Genomic DNA, 20032 nt, shown 5'->3' on the forward strand with positions numbered 1-20032 from the left:
CCTGCCAAATGTATGACCATATTAGAGACACATATTTCCCTCAGATTACACAGACCCACCAAGAATTCGAAAACCAATCTAATTTTGATCAACTCCCATATCTACTGGGTGAAATACCACAGTGTGCCATCAGAGCAGCAAGATTTGTGATCTGTTGCCGCAAGAAAAGGGCAACCAGTGAAGAACAAACACCATTGTAAATACAACCCATATTTATGTTTATTTATCTTCCCTTTTGTACTTTAACTATTTGCACATAATATTATTTTGGAACTTCTGTGAGTGTAATGTGTACTGTTCATTTGTATTTTTTATTTAACTTTTGTTTATTATCTACTTCACTTTCTTTGGCAATGTTAACATATGTTTCCAATGCCAATGCCACCTTAAATAAAATTGAAATTGAATTGAGAGAGGTTGAAATGGGGAGGTGGGAGAGAGAGAGAGAGGTGGAGGTAGAGGTAGAGAGAGGAAGATAAGGAGGTGAATAAAATAAAGGACAGAGTTGACATTTGGTCCTCATTATAATTATCTAGCTGTTGCTAGGAGGCTTGTGATCACTGTTATCTCATTGATACTGTACAGCTCCTGATAAAGACTCTTTGAGGCTTCACATGCCTTTGTCCTTGTGCTGGGAAACATACAGACAAGCTGACATGGAGGCACCATACACACACTGGCATGCAAACACATAAACACATACTATACACAGCCCCCCCTCTCTCTCTCTCTCTCTCTCTCTCTCACACACACACACTGGCATGCAAACACATAAACACATACTATACACAGCCCCCCCCTCTCTCTCTCTCTCTCTCTCTGTCTCTCACACACACACTGGCATGCAAACACATAAACACATACTATACACAGCCCCCCCCCCCCTCTCTCTCTCTCACACACACACACAGTTCACCTCCTACAGTATTGTGTGAGTATAACACATTAGTGATTTAGGGGCCAGTGTCTGAGATGTGCGTCAGAGCCTCAGTGAGCCAGACTCCAACCCCTCAGTGTTTACCTTACTACACAGGGGGAAGGGGCCACACACACACACACACACACACACACACACACACACACACACACACACACACACACACACACACACACACACACACACACACACACACACACACACACACACACACACACACACACACACACACACACACACACACAGAGCTGAGTGTGCCTGTGTCTCCTGTCTGTCTCCTCCAGACAGCTGGTGCCTCTCTTACCACAGATCCGACACACACTCACAGCTCCCTTCTCTTTTGTCCTCCCCTAAAATCACTACACCCAGACTGGTCATTACATCAATCACAATATCTGTTGGTTGGTTCCTCAACACTGTGAAGACTGTCGCAACAAATGTAGTCACAGGTATGGTGCTGGAGATAATGAATATGAGGTTAAAAAGTGGTTAAGTGTCCCTTTAAATGGCACTTTTGTGTTGTGGAACCTACTATATTCTTTGAGCTGAGATGATTCCTCTTTTTGCCGTTAAGTGGACTGAAAGATGCTACACAAGACTAACCATAGAATTAGGAATTAGAATGGTAATAATTGAATAGGATTTCTATGGGACTAACTACTGTAACTATTCATCCTTGCTTCAAGTAATTCCTGTTATTTCTGCTGTGTGAGAATGACTTCATCAGGGATGTTGTTTTAGGCTCTTCCTTATTTCCTGTTGAATCACTGTATCTAAACGCCTTTATATGTCTCGGCATTATAGGCATTATATCAGCCATATCTACAGGTAGTGAATTTCATGGCCCATTTTGTTCATGCCATTTTGTCTCAAAAGTGTTCTTTGTGACATCACTGGTGTAGATCTGTGTTTGTCTAGATCTGTTATGCAGGATCAGCCGTAGCATCAGGTGGTTAGTCAGCTCTGGTAGCAGATCTGGTATATGTCTGTTTGTAGCATGGGCCACATGGCTTAGTCCTTATCTCTATCCAGATGCATGACTCTCCTTATCACGGGGCGGCAGGTAGCCTAGCGGGTTAGGAGTGGTGGGTAAGTAACCGAAAGTTCACTGGTTTGAATCCCCGAGCCAGCAAGGTGGAGAAATCTGCTGTTCTACCCTTGTGCGAGGCAGTTAACCCCCAACAACTGCGCCGATGACGTGGCTGTAGATTAAGGCAGCCCCCTGCACCACTCTGATGGATTAAATGCAGAAGACACATTTCAGTTGAATGCGTTCAGTTGTGCAACTGACTAGGTGTCCCTTTTCCACTAGCATGGCTGTCATTGAACTGTGATACACTGTAGGCACATCAGGGCAGCCTCTGTCTCTCCTCAAAGCTGGTCAGAATTGTATGGATCAGCTGAGACCATTGGGTTTGTATTCATGAAGTGTCTCAGAATAGGAGTGCTGGTCTAGGATCAGTTACCCCCCATACATTAATTGTAATGTAAAAGGCTAAACTTATTCTAGATCAGCATTTCTACTCTAAGACACTTTCTGAATATAGGCTGGAAGCTGTTATTCATGTGGTGCACTGGGTTAGTTATCCCCACTCCTCCGGATTCCAGGTGTACTACGATGTGATTGAACATCTTATTGGCTTCCCAAACTGGTATGGGGGATTCTTTCCAGGAAGTCACTTTCAAAAGACCAGTTCTTTAATGTTAGTGCAGATGGCGGAAAACAGATGGAGAGACTGAGGCCATTTTATAGTATTGAGATACAGCCTTAACGACACAGCACTCTCTATCACACTCATCATCAGGCCACTATCTTGGGTTGAGTTCATTCATCACCAAACGGTAGAAAACCTATTGAAACATTGAGGGACTACCTAGACTTGTCCAATATGAAGCGCTCATATTTGTTACCCATGGCAAAAAATATTCTAATGCTGTGCCCCAATGAACAAATACTAACTAGCATTGATTTTGCCGATAGCTTGAGGAGAGTTTTACTTACTGTGATTGTGATGTGGTTGCCTTGGTTGAATTAATGCACTGGATAAGAGCGTCTGCTGAATGACCAAAATGTCAAATGTAAATGTAAACACGGTTCTGCTGACAGTGGGCCAGATCCCTCTTCTTGTCTCAGGGAGGAAACCTAATCCCTGTTTGTAACAGTTGGACATCAGTCACCTGGCCTCACCTCGCTGGCATGCCCAGGGCGGACCACTATTAGCCAGGGAGCACTGGGATAAAGCCAGCCATTGTCCGGGACCATGGTTCCAAAGTACCTAGAGGGCCCGGAGTGCTGCCAGACCTGGAATGCCAATCTGTCAATAACCGTCAACCAGCTGAGATTTCCTGTATCTGTACAGCAGGTTCGAGGGAGTTCAGAGGAGCATTAGGCCAGTGAGACTCAGCCTTGTTTAAGCAGACACACCATTTTTATATCACAGAAATATCCATAATGCATCCTGAAAAACATTACTCCTCATTTTTAAAAGTATTTCTGAACTGTTGCCAAGATCAGCTATTACACCCAGAGTTCTGTGTCAAACACCATCAGTAGCACCGCATTTGTCATGTATCTACTCACACATCTTTAAATCTTGAGGTAGCCCTGCCTAAACTGCAGCCAGCATGGCTTTTATTCAGTAATACGACACAAAAACCTGATGAAAAGAACCAAGTGTGTGAAAATAGTGTGCTCCATAAGGGGGTCTATTACCCCCATGCTGCTCCCTGGCTCGGGCCCTTCTGAGTGGGGAAGATGCTGGCGCTGGCTGGGTTGTTTATTTGGGAGCTCCAGGGCCCTAGTCTGGAAGACCAGAGGTTAGCTAGGTGTCGCAACCTCCAAACTGACACGGAACCAATGGAACCCCATACGTTACGCAGGGTTGGGGAGTAAGTCATTACATGTAATCCGTTACAAAAACGGTAACTGTAACCCATTACGTTACCAGAAAAAAATATTGTAATCAGATTACAGATACTTTTGAAAAACTAGATGATTACTTTGAGGATTACTTTTAAATTCAGAAAGAAAATCTTTGACACTTCTCTGTTTTCACAATGATATTCAAATCAGCATTGAAAAAAGGCGCAAATTTAAGTTTGTTCCACCTGAGTGAGTCTGACCACAAGTCAGAGACAACTATGATGACACACCAAATGTGTTTGATGCATCGCGGGAAAAGAGCAGAAATAGGCTTTTGTAGGCTACAGTTCAAGATATCTCTTCCAATGGTGCGAGTGCTGTCGGCATCCAAAGATGATCCAACTTGAATAAACGCTTGGAGGTAAGGATGACAGCAGCGGTTTAGTCAACAGTGATACGGGTATCACTTATTATTATTGATCAATGCATGCCATTCCACAAGCGCAGCATTTATTATTCAACTCGAATCAATGAGCACAATCAGTCCTTCATTACAACAAAATCATAAACAACAGAGTAGAGCTGGCTAATATGTCCTTAGTGTTGGGGTTATGCTCAGGTAAAACAATGTGGCTAATCTAAACTGATAGACTTTGGTTTTTAATGTAAGGATATCATTTAATCGTATTATTATATGTAGTAGAAAGCGATGGGTTAGAAGAAGCCTACATAACCAACCCATAAAGTAACACTTTACAACCATATATGGCCAGCTATGTAAACTTTAACATTGATTTATCCTGAAATAGATGTCGTTCAATTGGTAACGTACATGTTTGTCTTCTTCTAATGCATTTCAAGGCGAAAGTAATCTGAAAGTAATCTAAACGCAATGTAATCAGATTACATTACTGATTTTGGGTAATCCAAAAGTTACGTTACTGATTCCACTTTTGGACAGGTAACTAGTAACTGTAACGGATTACATTTAGAAAGTAACCTACCTAACCCTGACTGTAAGGCTGTAAGGCCAATTTAGAAACTCAACGGAAACATAACAACAACAACAACTGGAAACAATAAGCCCCAGGTCCCAAATCTTTTTACCTGGGACTCATTGCACTACTAGCCTGGTTCCAGATCTGCCAGTCCTCTGTCAACTCCCCTGTCTACCTTGGTTAGTTAAGGCATCCTGGTGATATGCAGAACTCAATGTTTGCTAATGGAATAATACATTGAATTTGACATGGCTGACACTTAAATAGCATAAGAATGCTGTAACTATAGCTAACTTTCAAGGATAACTTTATGAAGATTATAGCATAAAACTGTCTGGGCAAAAGCCCTGTGTGTGTGTGTGTGTCTGTGTGCTTCTGGGTGTGTGCGTATGTATGTGTGTGTGTGTGTGTGTGTGTGTGTGTGTGTGTGTGTGTGTGTGTGTGTGTGTGTGTGTGTGTGTGTGTGTGTGTGTGTGTGTGTGAAGATATTTCACTAGAAAAGAAAAATGCTGAAGAGTGTGTAGAATGCTATTTCTAGTGAGCTGGGCTAGACTAATATTGGTCCTTCTGTTGTAGAAACGTCATTACTAAAGAGATTACTAAAGATATATTATAATCAGCTTGGGTTTTACTTTAAATGTAAGTGGGTCACGTGATCAACAAATGACGCATGTCACAGAAATAGAGGTATATATAAAGGTAACACCCATTGATGGTATATATAAAGGTAACACCCATAGAGGTATATATAAAGGTAACACCCATTGATGGTATATATAAAGGTAACACCCATAGATGGTATATATAAAGGTAACACCCATAGATGGTATATATAAAGGTAACACCCATAGATGGTATATATAAAGGTAACACCCATAGATGCTATATATAAAGGTCACACCCATAGATGTAATATATAAAGGTAACACCCATAGATGGTATATATAAAGGTAACACCCATTGATGGTATATATAAAGGTAACACCCATAGAGGTATATATAAAGGTAACACCCATAGATGGTATATATAAAGGTAACACCCATAGATGGTATATATAAAGGTAACACCCATAGGTGGTATATATAAATCGTTGATAGAACCGCGTTTTTATTCAATGGACAGAATTGAACAGAATTTGAGTAATTTTTTTATAGAATGCACGCTAATTCATCACAATTTATGGGCAGGGCGAGCGCAGGGGTGTATTCATTATTCAGATTATGTTGTAAAATGTTTTGTAATATTTAACAACAGAAACCGTTTACACAAAGTTTTGCAACGAAAACTAGAGTTTCTATTGGACAAATTCAGGTAGGTCCCGTCATGTTTCGTTCCGTTTGCTTCCATTTGGTTCTTAACTTGTAAACGGTTTCCGTCGTAAGAGGTAATGAATACACCACAGTAGCGCGCGCTCTGGTTGTGTTTGATCAGTTTGTGCGCATCGGTTTGTTGTGAGTCATTCACGGTTTCATTGAGGGAATGCGAAATAACTACATCGCAATGATGAAAAAATATGTGAAGCGTATTAAATCAGGTAATGAACGGACTTTCCCTGTTAATATTTTAGTTTCTTCGGGATTCCGTAGGGTTTTTGTTTTTTGTGACATAGTTTTCAACTTGATTTTTGAATGGTGTTCCCCAAACACTTTAGAAATCAAATTGTTGGCCTACAATCTTCTCCAAGAGATTATTCAAAATCTGAAACGCTTTCCCCTCTTGTATTTTGGTAGCCTAGTTAGTCTATAGCAGTAGGCTACTCAACTAAATTATGAAATTGTGATATATACCAATGCATATATTGACGTTTATTAATCCATTCATTATATTACATAATTAATGTACAAGGCAACACAATTTGTCTGTGTAGATCTGTTGACTGACCACAACATGTCTTCTCTTTTCCAGCACTAAAGAGGTCGTTTGAGGTGGAGGAGTCTGACATCTCCATCAACCCCTCCCCTCTGTCCCGTAGGACCAACCTCCGCTCCTCCACCTCCAGCCAGCGAAGCTTCCACGAAGCCCGCAACTCTGACAACCCCTCCAGAACCTCGCCTTCTGACTCCAACCCTTGCTCCCCCAAAACCAGCCTGAGACGCATGGAGCTGTCCGGGGGAGTGGTAGGAGGCCGTGCCCTGGATACAGCCTCCACCCGCCGGACCGAGATCTCTATTGAGGTGTCATCCAAGCAGATTGACAGCTCACCCAGCCCGGGTATCGCCCGCTTCGGCCTGAAGAGGCCTGAGGCCCAGAGCCTTGGTTCTCGAGCCGGAGCCGTCCCAGAGAGCTCCACCAGCTCCAGCTCGGCACACAGACGTGCAGAGATCTCCCTCTCTCGGCCCCACGAGCCCCCCGGGGCACCCAGGAGGGGGGACTCCCAGCCTCCCTTAGCCACCCGGATCCCAGACCCCCCTCAGAGGAGGACCGACCCCACCATGGTCAGCCCTGTGGAGGGCCTTACTTCCAGGAGACCCGAGATGCCTGTCTTCCGACAGCCAGAAATGGCAGCACCACCTCCGGTCAGGGTGGTGGAGAACAACAGCCACCCCCCAGTGCCCAGTGGCCCCCTGCCCAGCCTGGCGGAGCCCAGGAGCGAGAGGACACAGCCTCCGGTCAGCGAGACTCCCGTCGTCAGACCTATAGAGAGTAAGTCAATCTAATTCTATGTCTGACATATGCATTAGTCTCTAATGCTTGTTCATTTCACCTCTGTGCGCTCTCTGCTGAGAGAGAATGTAGAGAAAGTTGTTTTTTAAAGTTCAGGGGTTGATCCTTTGCTTTGATCAGAATCATTTGTGTTGTAGAATGTCAGTTGCATTTGTTTTCAGTGTTCGCACAATTTCAAGACAGTTTAGATACACAAGCTGTCTTATTTGACATGTGAATAGTCACCTTTTACTCAGACAAAGTGCAGCCTAACTCTGCAAGGTGACAGTACCAGTACAGATGGTTTCTCATGAGCTCTTGCTGCTGTGTTGTCTGGATGTCTGACTGGGAATATAGGTCAGAGTAATGATGAGGATCCCAGCTGAGGCCCAGCAGTAAGAATGGGCTCACCCAGCCGGTCAGCCAGCCAGTCAGTCAGTCAGCCAGCCAGCCAGCCAGCCAGCCAGCCAGCCAGCCAAGTTGAGTGTACTCTAACCATTACGTCAGGATCTTATGAAGGACTTAATGGAAGCAGACAGAGGTTGACATAGCAGTGAATTGTGAAACTGAACTATGTATGATGTGGTACTCCCTTGGTTTTCATTTCAGATATTCCTGGAAGTGATGTTTTTACAGGGTCGACTCTGTTGTTAAGATTGCAGTAAAGTAGTGGTTGTGTTTCATAGTTGCTGGTCCATTCTTCAGCTGTGTCCTGTGTAAACATACAGTATAGTAGTGGTTGTGTTTCATAGTTGCTGGTCCATCCTTCAGCTGTGTCCTGTGTAAACATACAGTAAAGTAGTGGTTGTGTTTCATAGTTGCTGGTCCATTCTTCAGCTGTGTCCTGTGTAAACATACAGTAAAGTAGTGGTTGTGTTTCATAGTTGCTGGTCCATCCTTCAGCTGTGTCCTGTGTAAACATACAGTATAGTAGTGGTTGTGTTTCATAGTTGCTGGTCCATCCTTCAGCTGTGTCCTGTGTAGACATACAGTATAGTAGTGGTTGTGTTTCATAGTTGCTGGTCCATCCTTCAGCTGTGTCCTGTGTAGACATACAGTATAGTAGTGGTTGTGTTTCATAGTTGCTGGTCCATCCTTCAGCTGTGTCCTGTGTAGACATACAGTAAAGTAGTGGTTGTGTTTCATAGTTGCTGGTCCATCCTTCAGCTGTGTCCTGTGTAAACATACAGTATAGTAGTGGTTGTATTTCATAGTTGCTGGTCCATCCTTCAGCTGTGTCCTGTGTAGACATACAGTAAAGTTCTTCCGTAAAGATGGATCATTCAAAACCAGAGTGATAGATAGCCTTCCTTTCCTCTGTCTAACCTGACCTAGCCTTGAGCTTTTTGGGGTTTGAACTAGAGATGAGTGATATGGACACATTTATATCGCTTTAAATTGACTTTAAATTGACTGGGCGATATGGCCAAAATATCACATCACATGATTTTTGACAGTATTTGAGGCTATTTTAGGTTTTTGAATAATACAAGTTCTGAATATGCTTCATGAGTAATTCATGACACTAGGGTGACAACACATACATTATACGTGATTTAAATGGCTTTCTCCATTTATACTCCAAACAAAAATACTTTTTTAGCATTTTCATCAATTTCTGCACTTTTTGCTATAATTTCCCTACCACCCAGCCCTAAATTGACTGAATGAATAGGATAATGCTACATTGAAAGATACATTTATAACATGAATGTGAACCACTGCTTTTTTAAATGACTCTTTCAAGGTAGACTTTGAGATTTTGGCAATGAGATCCTTAACCTACTTCCCCAGAGTCAGGTGAATGCTGGATACCATTTTTATATCTCTGCGTGTAGGTTGATGGAAGTTGCTAACTGGCACTAGCACAATTGCTAACTAGTGTTGGCGCAATGACTGGAAGTCTATGGGTATCTGCATTTTCTTGCAAACCTACCTCTAACTTATTTTATATTGGACACAGAGGCATAAAAATGGTATCCACAAATTCATCTGACTCTGGAGAACTAGATACAATATACTAGATACAACCCCAAAGTATCCCTTTAAACTACTACTACTAGTTTGATGGTTGTAGCCATCAATTGTCCCATTAACAATCACCCATATTAGCCAACTGATTTTATTTCAAACTTCACATTTCTCTAGCAAGGCCCTACGTTGTAGGTTATTTATCGTAATGAACGATATTAGTGAAATGCCAACGAGAAGTGGTTGGTGTTAATCATTGTTGGTTTATCGTCCCAGCTCTAGTTTGAACTTTGAAGCACAGTGACTAATGGTGGAACTATGCTGTGGTGTGAAGGGTTGGTGTGCGTCCCAAATGGCACCCTAATTCCCTATGAAGTGCACTAGTTTTGACGAGCCCTCTGGGCCCAGCTCAAAAGTAGTGCACAAATGAACATAGTAGGGTGTCTCTTGTGACACAGTCATGGTTAGCAAAGCCTTGAGATAAAAGAAGATCATTCTGTGGTGCTTTTTCCTAAGTCATGTGTCATAATTGTATATTTTCTGGAAAAGTACCTGTCATCCTACGGTGGCTAGGAGCTGTCAGTAGGAACTATGACTCATGATTCAGGCATGTCAAACCTTCAGCCCATCTGTTTTAAAGATGAAAAGGGCAATGAAGTGAATGTTATTTCGGCTTCCGATGTGCCTTTTCTCAAACCACCAGAAAACCACCAGAAAAGCCTCAAAGGATGGGACCGTTTCAACTTGAAGGGTCAGGGAGGTATGAGTGAGGTCATGAGTGTATGAATACAGATGATGCAATGTTGACATTGTGGGGGCTTGAAGGCTTCCTATACGTGGGCCTACCTCTCTCATTAAAGGTCTAAGTAGCCTTGACTTATTCCTGTCTCCTCGTAGGAGAGGTCTTAGAGAGGTCTTAGTTTATTGTGGGGGAAGTTTAAAGGGCCACTTCACAACTTTTTAAATCTCATTCGTTATCTCCAGCACATACTGTACCGGTGTGTTGTGGTAATGAATATGAGGTTCAAAAGTGTTGAAGTGCCCCTTTAAGTGTGATGTCAGACTTGTCGTTGACCTGATGACCTCGTTCTGAAGTATAATTTGTTATAATGAACAGACCCGGGTGATGCCATAGTAACTCCATCCACTATGAACCCTTACTGTACTGATGATGAAAATAAAGTTATAAAAACAGGATTCAGAATATTAGATACATTTGGTGGTGTTATTGTGAAGCCCCTATGAGGCAGTGTGGTGGTGTTATTGTGAGGCCCCTATGAGGCAGTATGGTGGTGTTATTGTGAGGCCCCTATGAGGCAGTGGCCCCCTATGAGGCAGTGTGGTGGTGTTATTGTGAGGCCCCTATGAGGCAGTGTGTGAGGCCCCTAGGCAGTGAGTGGTATGTGTGGTGTTATTGTGATTGTGAGGCCCCTATGAGGCAGTGTGGTGGTGTTATTGTGAGGCCCCTATGAGGCAGTATGGTGGTGTTATTGTGTTAGGCAGTTGTGAGTGTGAGGCAGTATGGTGGTGTTAGCCCCTGTGAGGCAGTGTGGTGGTGTTATTGTGTATGAGGCAGTGTGGTGGTGTTATTGTGAAGCCCCTATGAGGCAGTATGGTGGTGTTATTGTGAGGCCCCTATGAGGCAGTATGAGGCAGGCAGTATGGTGGTGTTATTGTGAGGCCCCTATGAGGCAGTATGGTGGTGTTATTGTGAGGCCCCTGAGGCCCCTGTGAGGCAGTATGGTGGTGTTATTGTGAGGCCCCTATGAGGCAGTATGGTGGTGTTATTGTGAGCCCCTATGAGGCAGTGGTGGTGTTATTGTGAAGCCCCTATGAGGCAGTATGGTGGTGTTATTGTGAGGCAGTATGGTGGTGTTATTGTGAGCCCCCTGTGAGGCAGTATGGTGGTGTTATTGTGAGCCCCCTATGAGGCAGTATGGTGGTGTTATTGTGAAGCCCCTATGAGGCAGTATGAGGCAGTATGGTGGTGTTATTGTGAAGCCCCTATGAGGCAGTATGGTGGTGTTATTGTGAGGCCCCTATGAGGCAGTATGGTGGTGTTATTGTTAGGCAGTATGGTGGTGTTATTATTGAGGCAGTGGTGGTGTTATTGTGAGCCCCTATGAGGCAGTATGGTGGTGTTATTGTGAAGCCCCTATGAGGCAGTATGGTGGTGTTATTGTGAAGCCCCTGTGAGGCAGTATGGTGGTGTTATTGTGAGGCCCCTATGAGGCAGTATGGGGGTGTTATTGTGAGAGGCAGCCCCTATGAGGCAGTATGGTGGTGTTATTGTGAGGCCCCAGTATATGAGGCAGTATGGTGGTGTTATTGTTATTGTGAGGAAGTGTGGTGGTGTTATTGTGAAGCCCCTATGAGGCAGTATGGTGGTGGTGTTATTGTATTGGTGGTGTTATTGTGAAGCCCCTATGAGGCAGTATGGTGGTGTTATTGTGAGGCCCCTATGAGGCAGTATGGTGGTGGTGTATTGTGAGGAGGCCCCCTATGAGGCAGTATGGTGGTGTTATTGTGAGTGGAGCTCCTATAAGGTGGTTGTGTTCATGCTGTCTGTGTAGTCTGGTCCGAGGGAGACACAGGCAACTGGTAGGTGTGACATTCCAAATCTGGAGTCCATAAACGTGCAGCATAAAAATAGAAACCCTTCAATTTCCAGCTTTTTCCGCTGCGCTGCTGTTGCTTCTTTGTTGACTGCTCCTTATTGGGTGTTTCATCACTGTTACGAACAGCCTCTCCGATGGCTGAAATAACTCTGCCAATTTACCATGGCCTCCAAGGGCTGTAATATATAGGTACACTTGATTTAGCTCGCCAGGTAGGCAGGGTTTGCACCTAGGGACCAATGAATGGCTCCAAACAGGGGAAGTCCTGCATTTTGTGTTGGTTCTGTTTGAGTATTCATCATGGTTATTGTACTGAATATCACAGCACCAAAAGTCTTTGCTTGAGTTTAGATCCGTATCAGATGTTTTTCCTCTAATCACAAGAAGGGAAGAACATCCTGAGGAAGGTGGTCTGAGGACTAGTGGTGTGTGGGTGGTGAAGTAAGATGGAACCAGTCCAGGAAGCACCCTTTGACCTGTCTCATGTTTTCCTCTTGGGGGTATTATGAGGAGAGGAGAGAACACAGACATGACTGGTCATGAAAGAAAGAGAGATTTAGTTTATTATCTATTTCACTTGCTTTGGCAATGTTAACGCGTTTCCCATGCCAATAAAGCCCCATGAACTGAGAGAGAGAATCCCAAAGATTGTTTTGATAGGAAAAGGGTTAAGTTCCTCCTGTAGTGAGCGCGTGAGAGAAAACCCCTTTAGAGTGAGAGGGGGCGTTGAGCCAAGGGAGAAGTGTGCAGATGTGGGCGAAATGGATCCCTGGTTTCCTGTAAATGTTATTAGGGAGAGGGAATAAACTGGAAACTCACCTTTGACCCCTATAGTCAGCTTAGAGTAAACACATACATTCGTGGCCAAAAGTTTTGAGAATTACACTAATATTAAAAAGGCTTTAACAGACAAGGAAATTGCTGCCAGTAAGATTGCATCTAAATCAACCATTTATCGGATCATAAAGAACTTCAAGGAGAGTGGTTCAATTGTTGTGATGAAGGCTTCAGGGCGCCCAAGAAAGTCCAGCAAGCGCCAGGACCGTCTCCTAAAGTAGATTCAGCTGCGGGATTGGGCCACCACCAGTACAGAGCTTGCTCAGGAATGGCAGCAGGCAGGTGTGAGTGCATCGGCATGCACAGTGAGGCGAATACTTTTGGAGGATGGCCTGATGTCAAGAAGGGCAGCAAAGAAGCCACTTCTCTCCAGGAAAAACATCAGGGTCAGACTGATATTCTACAAAAGGTACAGGGATTGGACTGCTGAGGACTGGGGTAAAGCCATTTTCTCTGATAAATCCCCCTTTCCGATTGTTTGGGGCATCCGGAAAAAAGCTTGTCCGGAGAAGACAAGGTGAACGCTACCATCAGTCCTGTGTCATGCCAACAGTAAAGCATCCTGAGACCATTCATGTGTGGGGTTGCTTCTCAGCCAAGGGAGTGGGCTCACTCACAATTTTACCTCAGAACACAGCCATGAATAAAGAATGGTACAACTTCTCCCTACCATCCAGGAACAGTTTGGTGATGAACAATGCCTTTTCCAGCATGACGGAGCACCTTGCCATAAGGAAAAAGTGATAACCAAGTGGCTCGGGGAACAAAACATGGATATGTTGGGTCCAAGGCCAGGAAACTCCCCAGACCTGAATCTCATTGAGAAATCCTGGTCAATCCTCAAGAGGCGGGTGGACAAACAAAACCCCACAAATTCTGACAAACTCCAAGCATTGATTATGCAAGAATGGGCTGCCATCAGTCAGGATGTGGCCCAGAAGTTAATTGACAGCATGCCAGGGCAGATTGCATAGGTCTTGAAAAAGAAGGGTCAACACTGCAAATGTTGACTCTTTGCATCAACTTCATGTAATTATCAATAAAAGCCTTTGACACTTATGAAATGCTTGTAATTATACTTCAGTATTCCATAGTAACATCTGACAAAAATAGGCAGCAGGCTTTGTGGAAATGTATATTTGTGTCATTTGCAACTTTTGGCCACGACTGTACTATTAAAGGGGGTCGCTGTGGTTGACTACATGTTGAAGGGGCTTGCTGCTGTGGTTGACTAAATGCTGAAGGGGCTTGCTGCTGTGGTTGACTAAATGCTGAAGGGGCTTGCTGCTGTGGTTGACTACATGCTGAAGGGGCTTGCTGCTGTGGTTGACTACGTGCTGAAGGGGCTTGCTGCTGTGGTTGACTACGTGCTGAAGGGGCTTGCTGCTGTGGTTGACTACGTGCTGAAGGGGCTTGCTGCTGTGGTTGACTACGTGCTGAAGGGGCTTGCTGCTGTGGTTGACTACATGCTGAAGGGGCTTGCTGCTGTGGTTGACTACATGCTGAAGGGGCTTGCTGCTGTGGTTGACTACGTGCTGAAGGGGCTTGCTGCTGTGGTTGACTACGTGCTGAAGGGGCTTGCTGCTGTGGTTGACTACATGCTGAAGGGGCTTGCTGCTGTGGTTGACTACATGTTGAAGGGGCTTGCTGCTGTGGTTGACTACATGCTGAAGGGGCTTGCTGCTGTGGTTGACTACGTGCTGAAGGGGCTTGCTGCTGTGGTTGACTACGTGATGAAGGGGCTTGCTGCTGTGGTTAACTTAGTGCTAGAAGGGGCTTGCTGCTGTGGTTGACTACGTGCTGAAGGGGCTTGCTGCTGTGGTTGACTACGTGCTGAAGGGGCTTGCTGCTGTGGTTGACTAAATGCTGAAGGGGCTTGCTGCTGTGGTTGACTACGTGCTGAAGGGGCTTGCTTCTGTGGTTGACTACGTGCTGAAGGGGCTTGCTGCTGTGGTTGACTACATGCTGAAGGGGCTTGCTGCTGTGGTTGACTAAATGCTGAAGGGGCTTTTACTGTGGTTGACTACATGTTGAAGGGGCTTCCTGCTGTGATTGACTACATGTTTTACTTCTCTGGGGCTTGCAGATTTTGTAACAGCTTGCTTTGGTTGACTAAATGGTGAAGGGACTTGCTGTGGTTTAAACCCATAGGGGAGTTCCAGAAATGAATCACAATGCTGAGAGGACTTGCATCATTGTTGAACTAAGGGGCTTGCTGCTGTGGTTAACATTCCTGCTGAAGGGGCTTGCTGGTGGTTGAGCTACTGTTGAAGTGCCCCTGCTGTGGTTTTGTGCCTTTGCTTGGTAACTAGTGCAAGTCAGTGTGGTTGAACAAATTGCTGCTTGGTTCAATGAAGGGGCTTGTGGGTTAACATGCCCAGGGGCTTTTGTGGTTGACCTTGCTGAAGGTCTGGGGTTGACTCTCAAGGGGCTTGCTGCTGTGGTTACTACGTGCTGAAGGGGCTTGTGCTGTGGTTAACTACTGCTGAAGGGGCTTGCTGCTAGAGTGGTTGACTACTGTGCTGAAGGGGCTTGCTGCTGTGGTTGACTGGTGTTGAAGGGGCTTGCTCTGTGGTTGACTAGATGTTAAGGGGCTTGGGCTGTGGTTAAACAGAGTGATTAAACCTGTTATACATTTAGAAGGGATTTGCTTGCTGTATCTTGATGGTCTGAGTGAAGGGGCTTTTATTCTTGCTTTTTAACACAGTATGAAGGGGCTTGCTCAACCGTTGACAATGTTGGGATTGCTGTGTGGTTCCACTCAGAAGTTTAAGCCCTGTGAAGGGGTTGCTGCTGTGGTTGACTAAATGCTGAAGGGGCATTTGCAGACAAATGCTGAAGAGGTTGCTGTTGTGTTGACTACATGGAAGGGCTATGCTGTGTGAGTTGACTACATGTTGACATCTTGCTGGCTTGGTTGACTAAAGTGGCCTGAAGGGGCTTGCTGCTGTGTGTTGACTAAATGGGAAGGGGCTTCCTGCTGTGGTTGACACGTGCTGAAGGGGTCTTGCTGCTGTGGTTAACTAGGTGCTGAAGGGGCTTGCCTGTCTCTCCTTTCCCCCTGTGTTGACTAATTGCTGGGGCTTGTGCTGTGTGACTGTGAGGCCTGCTGGGACAGTGAAGGTTCCTCTGTGTCCCTTCTCCCTCTTTTGATCCCTCCCTACCAACCTTGCCTGGGTTGATCTCAGGCCACCCTTGTGCTGTCGTTGATAGTAATTCAGGTGTGTGTGTGGCGACTACGCTAAGTGGCTTGCTGCTGTGACATGTATTAAGGGTGTCTTGCCTGTGGGACAGGTGAAGTGATGGACTACTGTTACAAGGGTAGACAATGGGGGTGGTGTTAAACACGGGGCTTGCTGCTGTGATTGACAGCTGAAGGGTTGCTGCTGTGGTTGACTAAATGCTGATGTGCAGTGTTGCTTAATTGACTACATGCTGAAGGTTGCTGCTGTGGTTGAACATGTTGAAGGGATTTGTTTTTGACTAAATGGTGAAGGGGCTTCTACTGATAGACTAACTATTTGCTGTGGTTGAAAATGCTGAAGGGGCTATTCTGCTGTGGTTGAACTGCTCAACAGCAAGTACAAAATGTGTCAAATGTCTGTGTTGATCCATGTTACAGTGAACTTTGAAGGGGTCTTGGTGTCATACTACGTTTGAAAGGTCCACAGTGAAATGCTTCAATGTCTTGTGCTGTGGCATGGACATGTGAAACTTGCATTTGGTTGACTACGTGCTGAAGGGGCTTGCTGCTGTGGTTGACTACATGTTTTAATCTGATTTCAAAGCCTTGAAATTGTGTTTGGGAAGACTTTCTGTATAGACTGGTGGTTTAAACATATTCAGAAATGAATCTAATGATGACACACCACATTGTGACTATGGATGGCATTCCTCTGACGTGACTACCCCCTCTGTCAGATAGTTAGTATGAGAAACATACCTTAAACCATTAGACATTTCCTTTGATTTATCTGATAAATTATCTCTATGGTCTGATGACAACTTTGCTCTATTTTCAACACAGCTATGCATCGCTAATTCCCTCCACTTGTTGGGATCCCTGTGTCCACTCCCTTTAAGCCCTCCACTATAGGAGGAGTGTGTTTGCCACTGAGGTAATGTTTGGGAAGTCCCCATCCACATCCTCCTCTGGACCCCCAGTGTACAGCACTGTCTGAGGGCAGTCCAGTGTGATGACCTCCACTGTGTTCAAGTGTGTGTTTGTGTGTGTGTGTGAGGCCTGGACTGGGTTCCATCATGTCCCTTCTCCCCACTGAGTAAACCTGCACTGGGTGCCTCAGGCCACTGTCTGTCGGATCTTCAGGTGGGTAAAGCAGCCAGTGACTGTATTAGTCTGGCCCAGGTGATAGAGACTGGACTACTGTTACAAAGTGTAAGGTACTTTTATGGGGGTGGTGTTAAAAACCACTAGTCAAATGTATGTACAGTAGTTACTAATCATTAAGGTGGCTGTTTAATTTAGGCACAAAGGAAGAAACCCTTTAACATAGTAGAGAGGGCTTTGTTTTTGCAATTCCATTGAAGTTAACTTTTGCAATGGCCAATTTTAATTTAATTAGCAACAGCAAGTTTAAAATTTGTCAAATGTCCGTCTGCTGTGTTATCTGTGAATGTCAACTGTGTCACCAACTTTAAAGGTCCATAGTGAGATGTTTCATGTCAGTGTGTTGCATGGACTGTGAAACATTACATCTTAGTATTGATTGAACATTTTCAATTGGGAGGCAAAGCCTTGGAAATGTGTTGCTGTAAAATGTTGGGACATTTCTGTAGGTGGTGCTTAACAGGAAATGACTCATGCACACACACACAGCTGACTGATGTCACTGATCTGGTTACGGACTACGCAGTGAGCCTGTCCCTGACTCACTGGAAGTCATTTAAGTGTTTTGTTGGTTGAAGATCTCTCCATCCCTCCCTCTCTAGCCCTCCCTCTTGCTTCCCTCCCTTCTCTGAGGTTCTCCATGTGATGGAAGCTCCATCCCTCCCTCTCTCCAATCCCCAAATCCCTCCCTTTTGATCCCTCCCTCCATCCCTCCCTCTTTGATCCCTCCCTCTCTCCACATCCCTAGACTGTATCCCTTCTACATGTCCTCAGATCTGCTATAGAACTCCATCCCTCCCTCTTTTGATCCCTCCCCACACTCCCTCTCCATCCCTCCCTGTTTGTATCTATCTGTATACTGTCTTTCTCTCTCAATCCTTCTGGTTTCCAGACTGTATACCTTTGTTCAAGTTTCTCTTGTCTGTCAGTGAAGGACTGAGCAGAACCAAGATTACATGCTGATGGGCTCTGGTGGGGTGACTGTAGCCAGTGCTGACAGCCCTCCCTGGACAGATCTTGGTAAGGAAGGATTTAGCCCACACACATGGAGTGACTGTAGTAGTTAATCCTGGACTGGACTGGTGAGGATCTTTAGGCACCAAACGGAAGGATGAACCAATAAGAAACGCTCCATTGTAAAACCTGACTGTGCTCTAATGTATAGCCCTGGTTTATACTGGACTGGTGAGGATCTTGGAATGTCAACTGTTAGACCAACTATTGGCACCATATTTCGGGTGTTTGTTGGAGATGAGGGAGGGAAACAGTAATGTGAAGGAACGAGGGGACAATTAGAAGGTGACTTAACACCAAAGACAGGACGCTGCACCATATTGTGGATGACTGTAGCTAGTTAATGCTCTGTTTGACTGGACTGAGGGAGGATCTTGGTAGGAAGGATAGCCCAACTGTGGATGACTGTAGCAGTTAGCCCTGGACTGGACTGGTGAGGATCTTGGTGGAAGGATGAGCCCTCCACTGTGGATGACTGTAGCTAGACCTTAGCCCTGGACAGGAAGTCTTTGAGTGATCTTGTTAGGAAGATGGGAGTCCTCCACTGTGGATGACTGTTCTCTGAGTTGTGTGGACTGGACTGGTGAGAATCTTGGTAGGAATATAGCCTAGAACCGATCCACTGTATTTCTACATGGACAGACTGCTATAGAACAGATAAATATTAGCCCTGGACTGTATACATGGCTGAATACTGTCTTTTTGAGACAAAATAGCCAGTCAAGGAGTACCTTACTGTAAGTAGGAAGGATACCCTCCATGGGCTGTGGATGACTGTAGCTAGTTAGCCCTGGACTGGACTGGTGAGGATCTTGGTTGGAAGGATAGCCCTCCACTGTGGATGACTGTAGCTAGTTAGCCCTGGACTGGACTGGTGAGGATCTTGGTTGGAAGGATAGCCCTCCACTGTGGATGACTGTAGCTAGTTAGCCCTGGACTGGACTCGTGAGGATCTTGGTTGGAAGGATAGCCCTCCACTGTGGATGACTGTACCTAGTTAGCCCTGGACTGGTGAGGATCTTGGTTGGAAGGATAGCCCTCCACTGTGAGATGTGGTCATGCAGGGTGACACACCAAATAGACATTTAGAAAAAGAAAGAGAAATCATTAGTCTGACCACAAGCTTATAGTCTCTTGTTGTGTTGTGAGGCCTTTTCATTGTCAGAGGTCTGCTAGGGTAATGTGTGTCTGTGTGGACGCGCACACCACATACTGTATGTGTCCTGTGTGTCAGCTGAGTAGGAGGACATTCCTGTGGAGAGGAGAGAGGAATAAGACCAGGCAGTACTTCTGTCCTTTTCATTTATTTGGTCCACTCACATTCCTCTCTGGTCACATGATGGACATCCTGTAAGGGCAAAGGTCAAGCCATCGGGGCAAAAAGCCCTCAGGAGCCTTGTGAGTTCTAATGACACATTGATCAGACTCCCTTTTATGCTGCTGTGGAGAAACAATTTTAGTTAGCTAGCCTGTATGTTCAAAATGAACCTTAAAGGGGTAGTTGAAACAATAACAAAGCGATCGCCCTGCCTATGTTTCAGTAAAAAGCTGAGGGATGTGGCTGGAGAAATATAAACACTCTGAAATTCATCAGAAGAGCTACGGATGCAGGGACTGACCTTCATGATATCAACGTTTGAACCAAGTTTTGAGGCTATACAGTGGACTAGCACAAGCTTACATTTTGGGTTCTGATAGGGTACGACTGTTCAAGAGTAAATGGGTGCATATCATAAAGTCAAGAAATATATGTAGCAACTGCAGATTGACCCTTTTAGCTAGGAGAGCTTTAGCTGCAGATC

General features: G+C 44.9%; 1 pseudogene; it reads left to right on the forward strand.

Annotated features, from left to right (window-relative positions):
• Window positions 1-20032, forward strand: part of LOC135554580 (neuronal-specific septin-3-like) — a 148594-nt pseudogene that overhangs the window by 66562 nt on the left and 62000 nt on the right.

The sequence above is a fragment of the Oncorhynchus masou genome, chromosome 14, assembly GCF_036934945.1.
Source record: "Oncorhynchus masou masou isolate Uvic2021 chromosome 14, UVic_Omas_1.1, whole genome shotgun sequence".
Taxonomy (NCBI): Eukaryota; Metazoa; Chordata; class Actinopteri; order Salmoniformes; family Salmonidae; genus Oncorhynchus; species Oncorhynchus masou.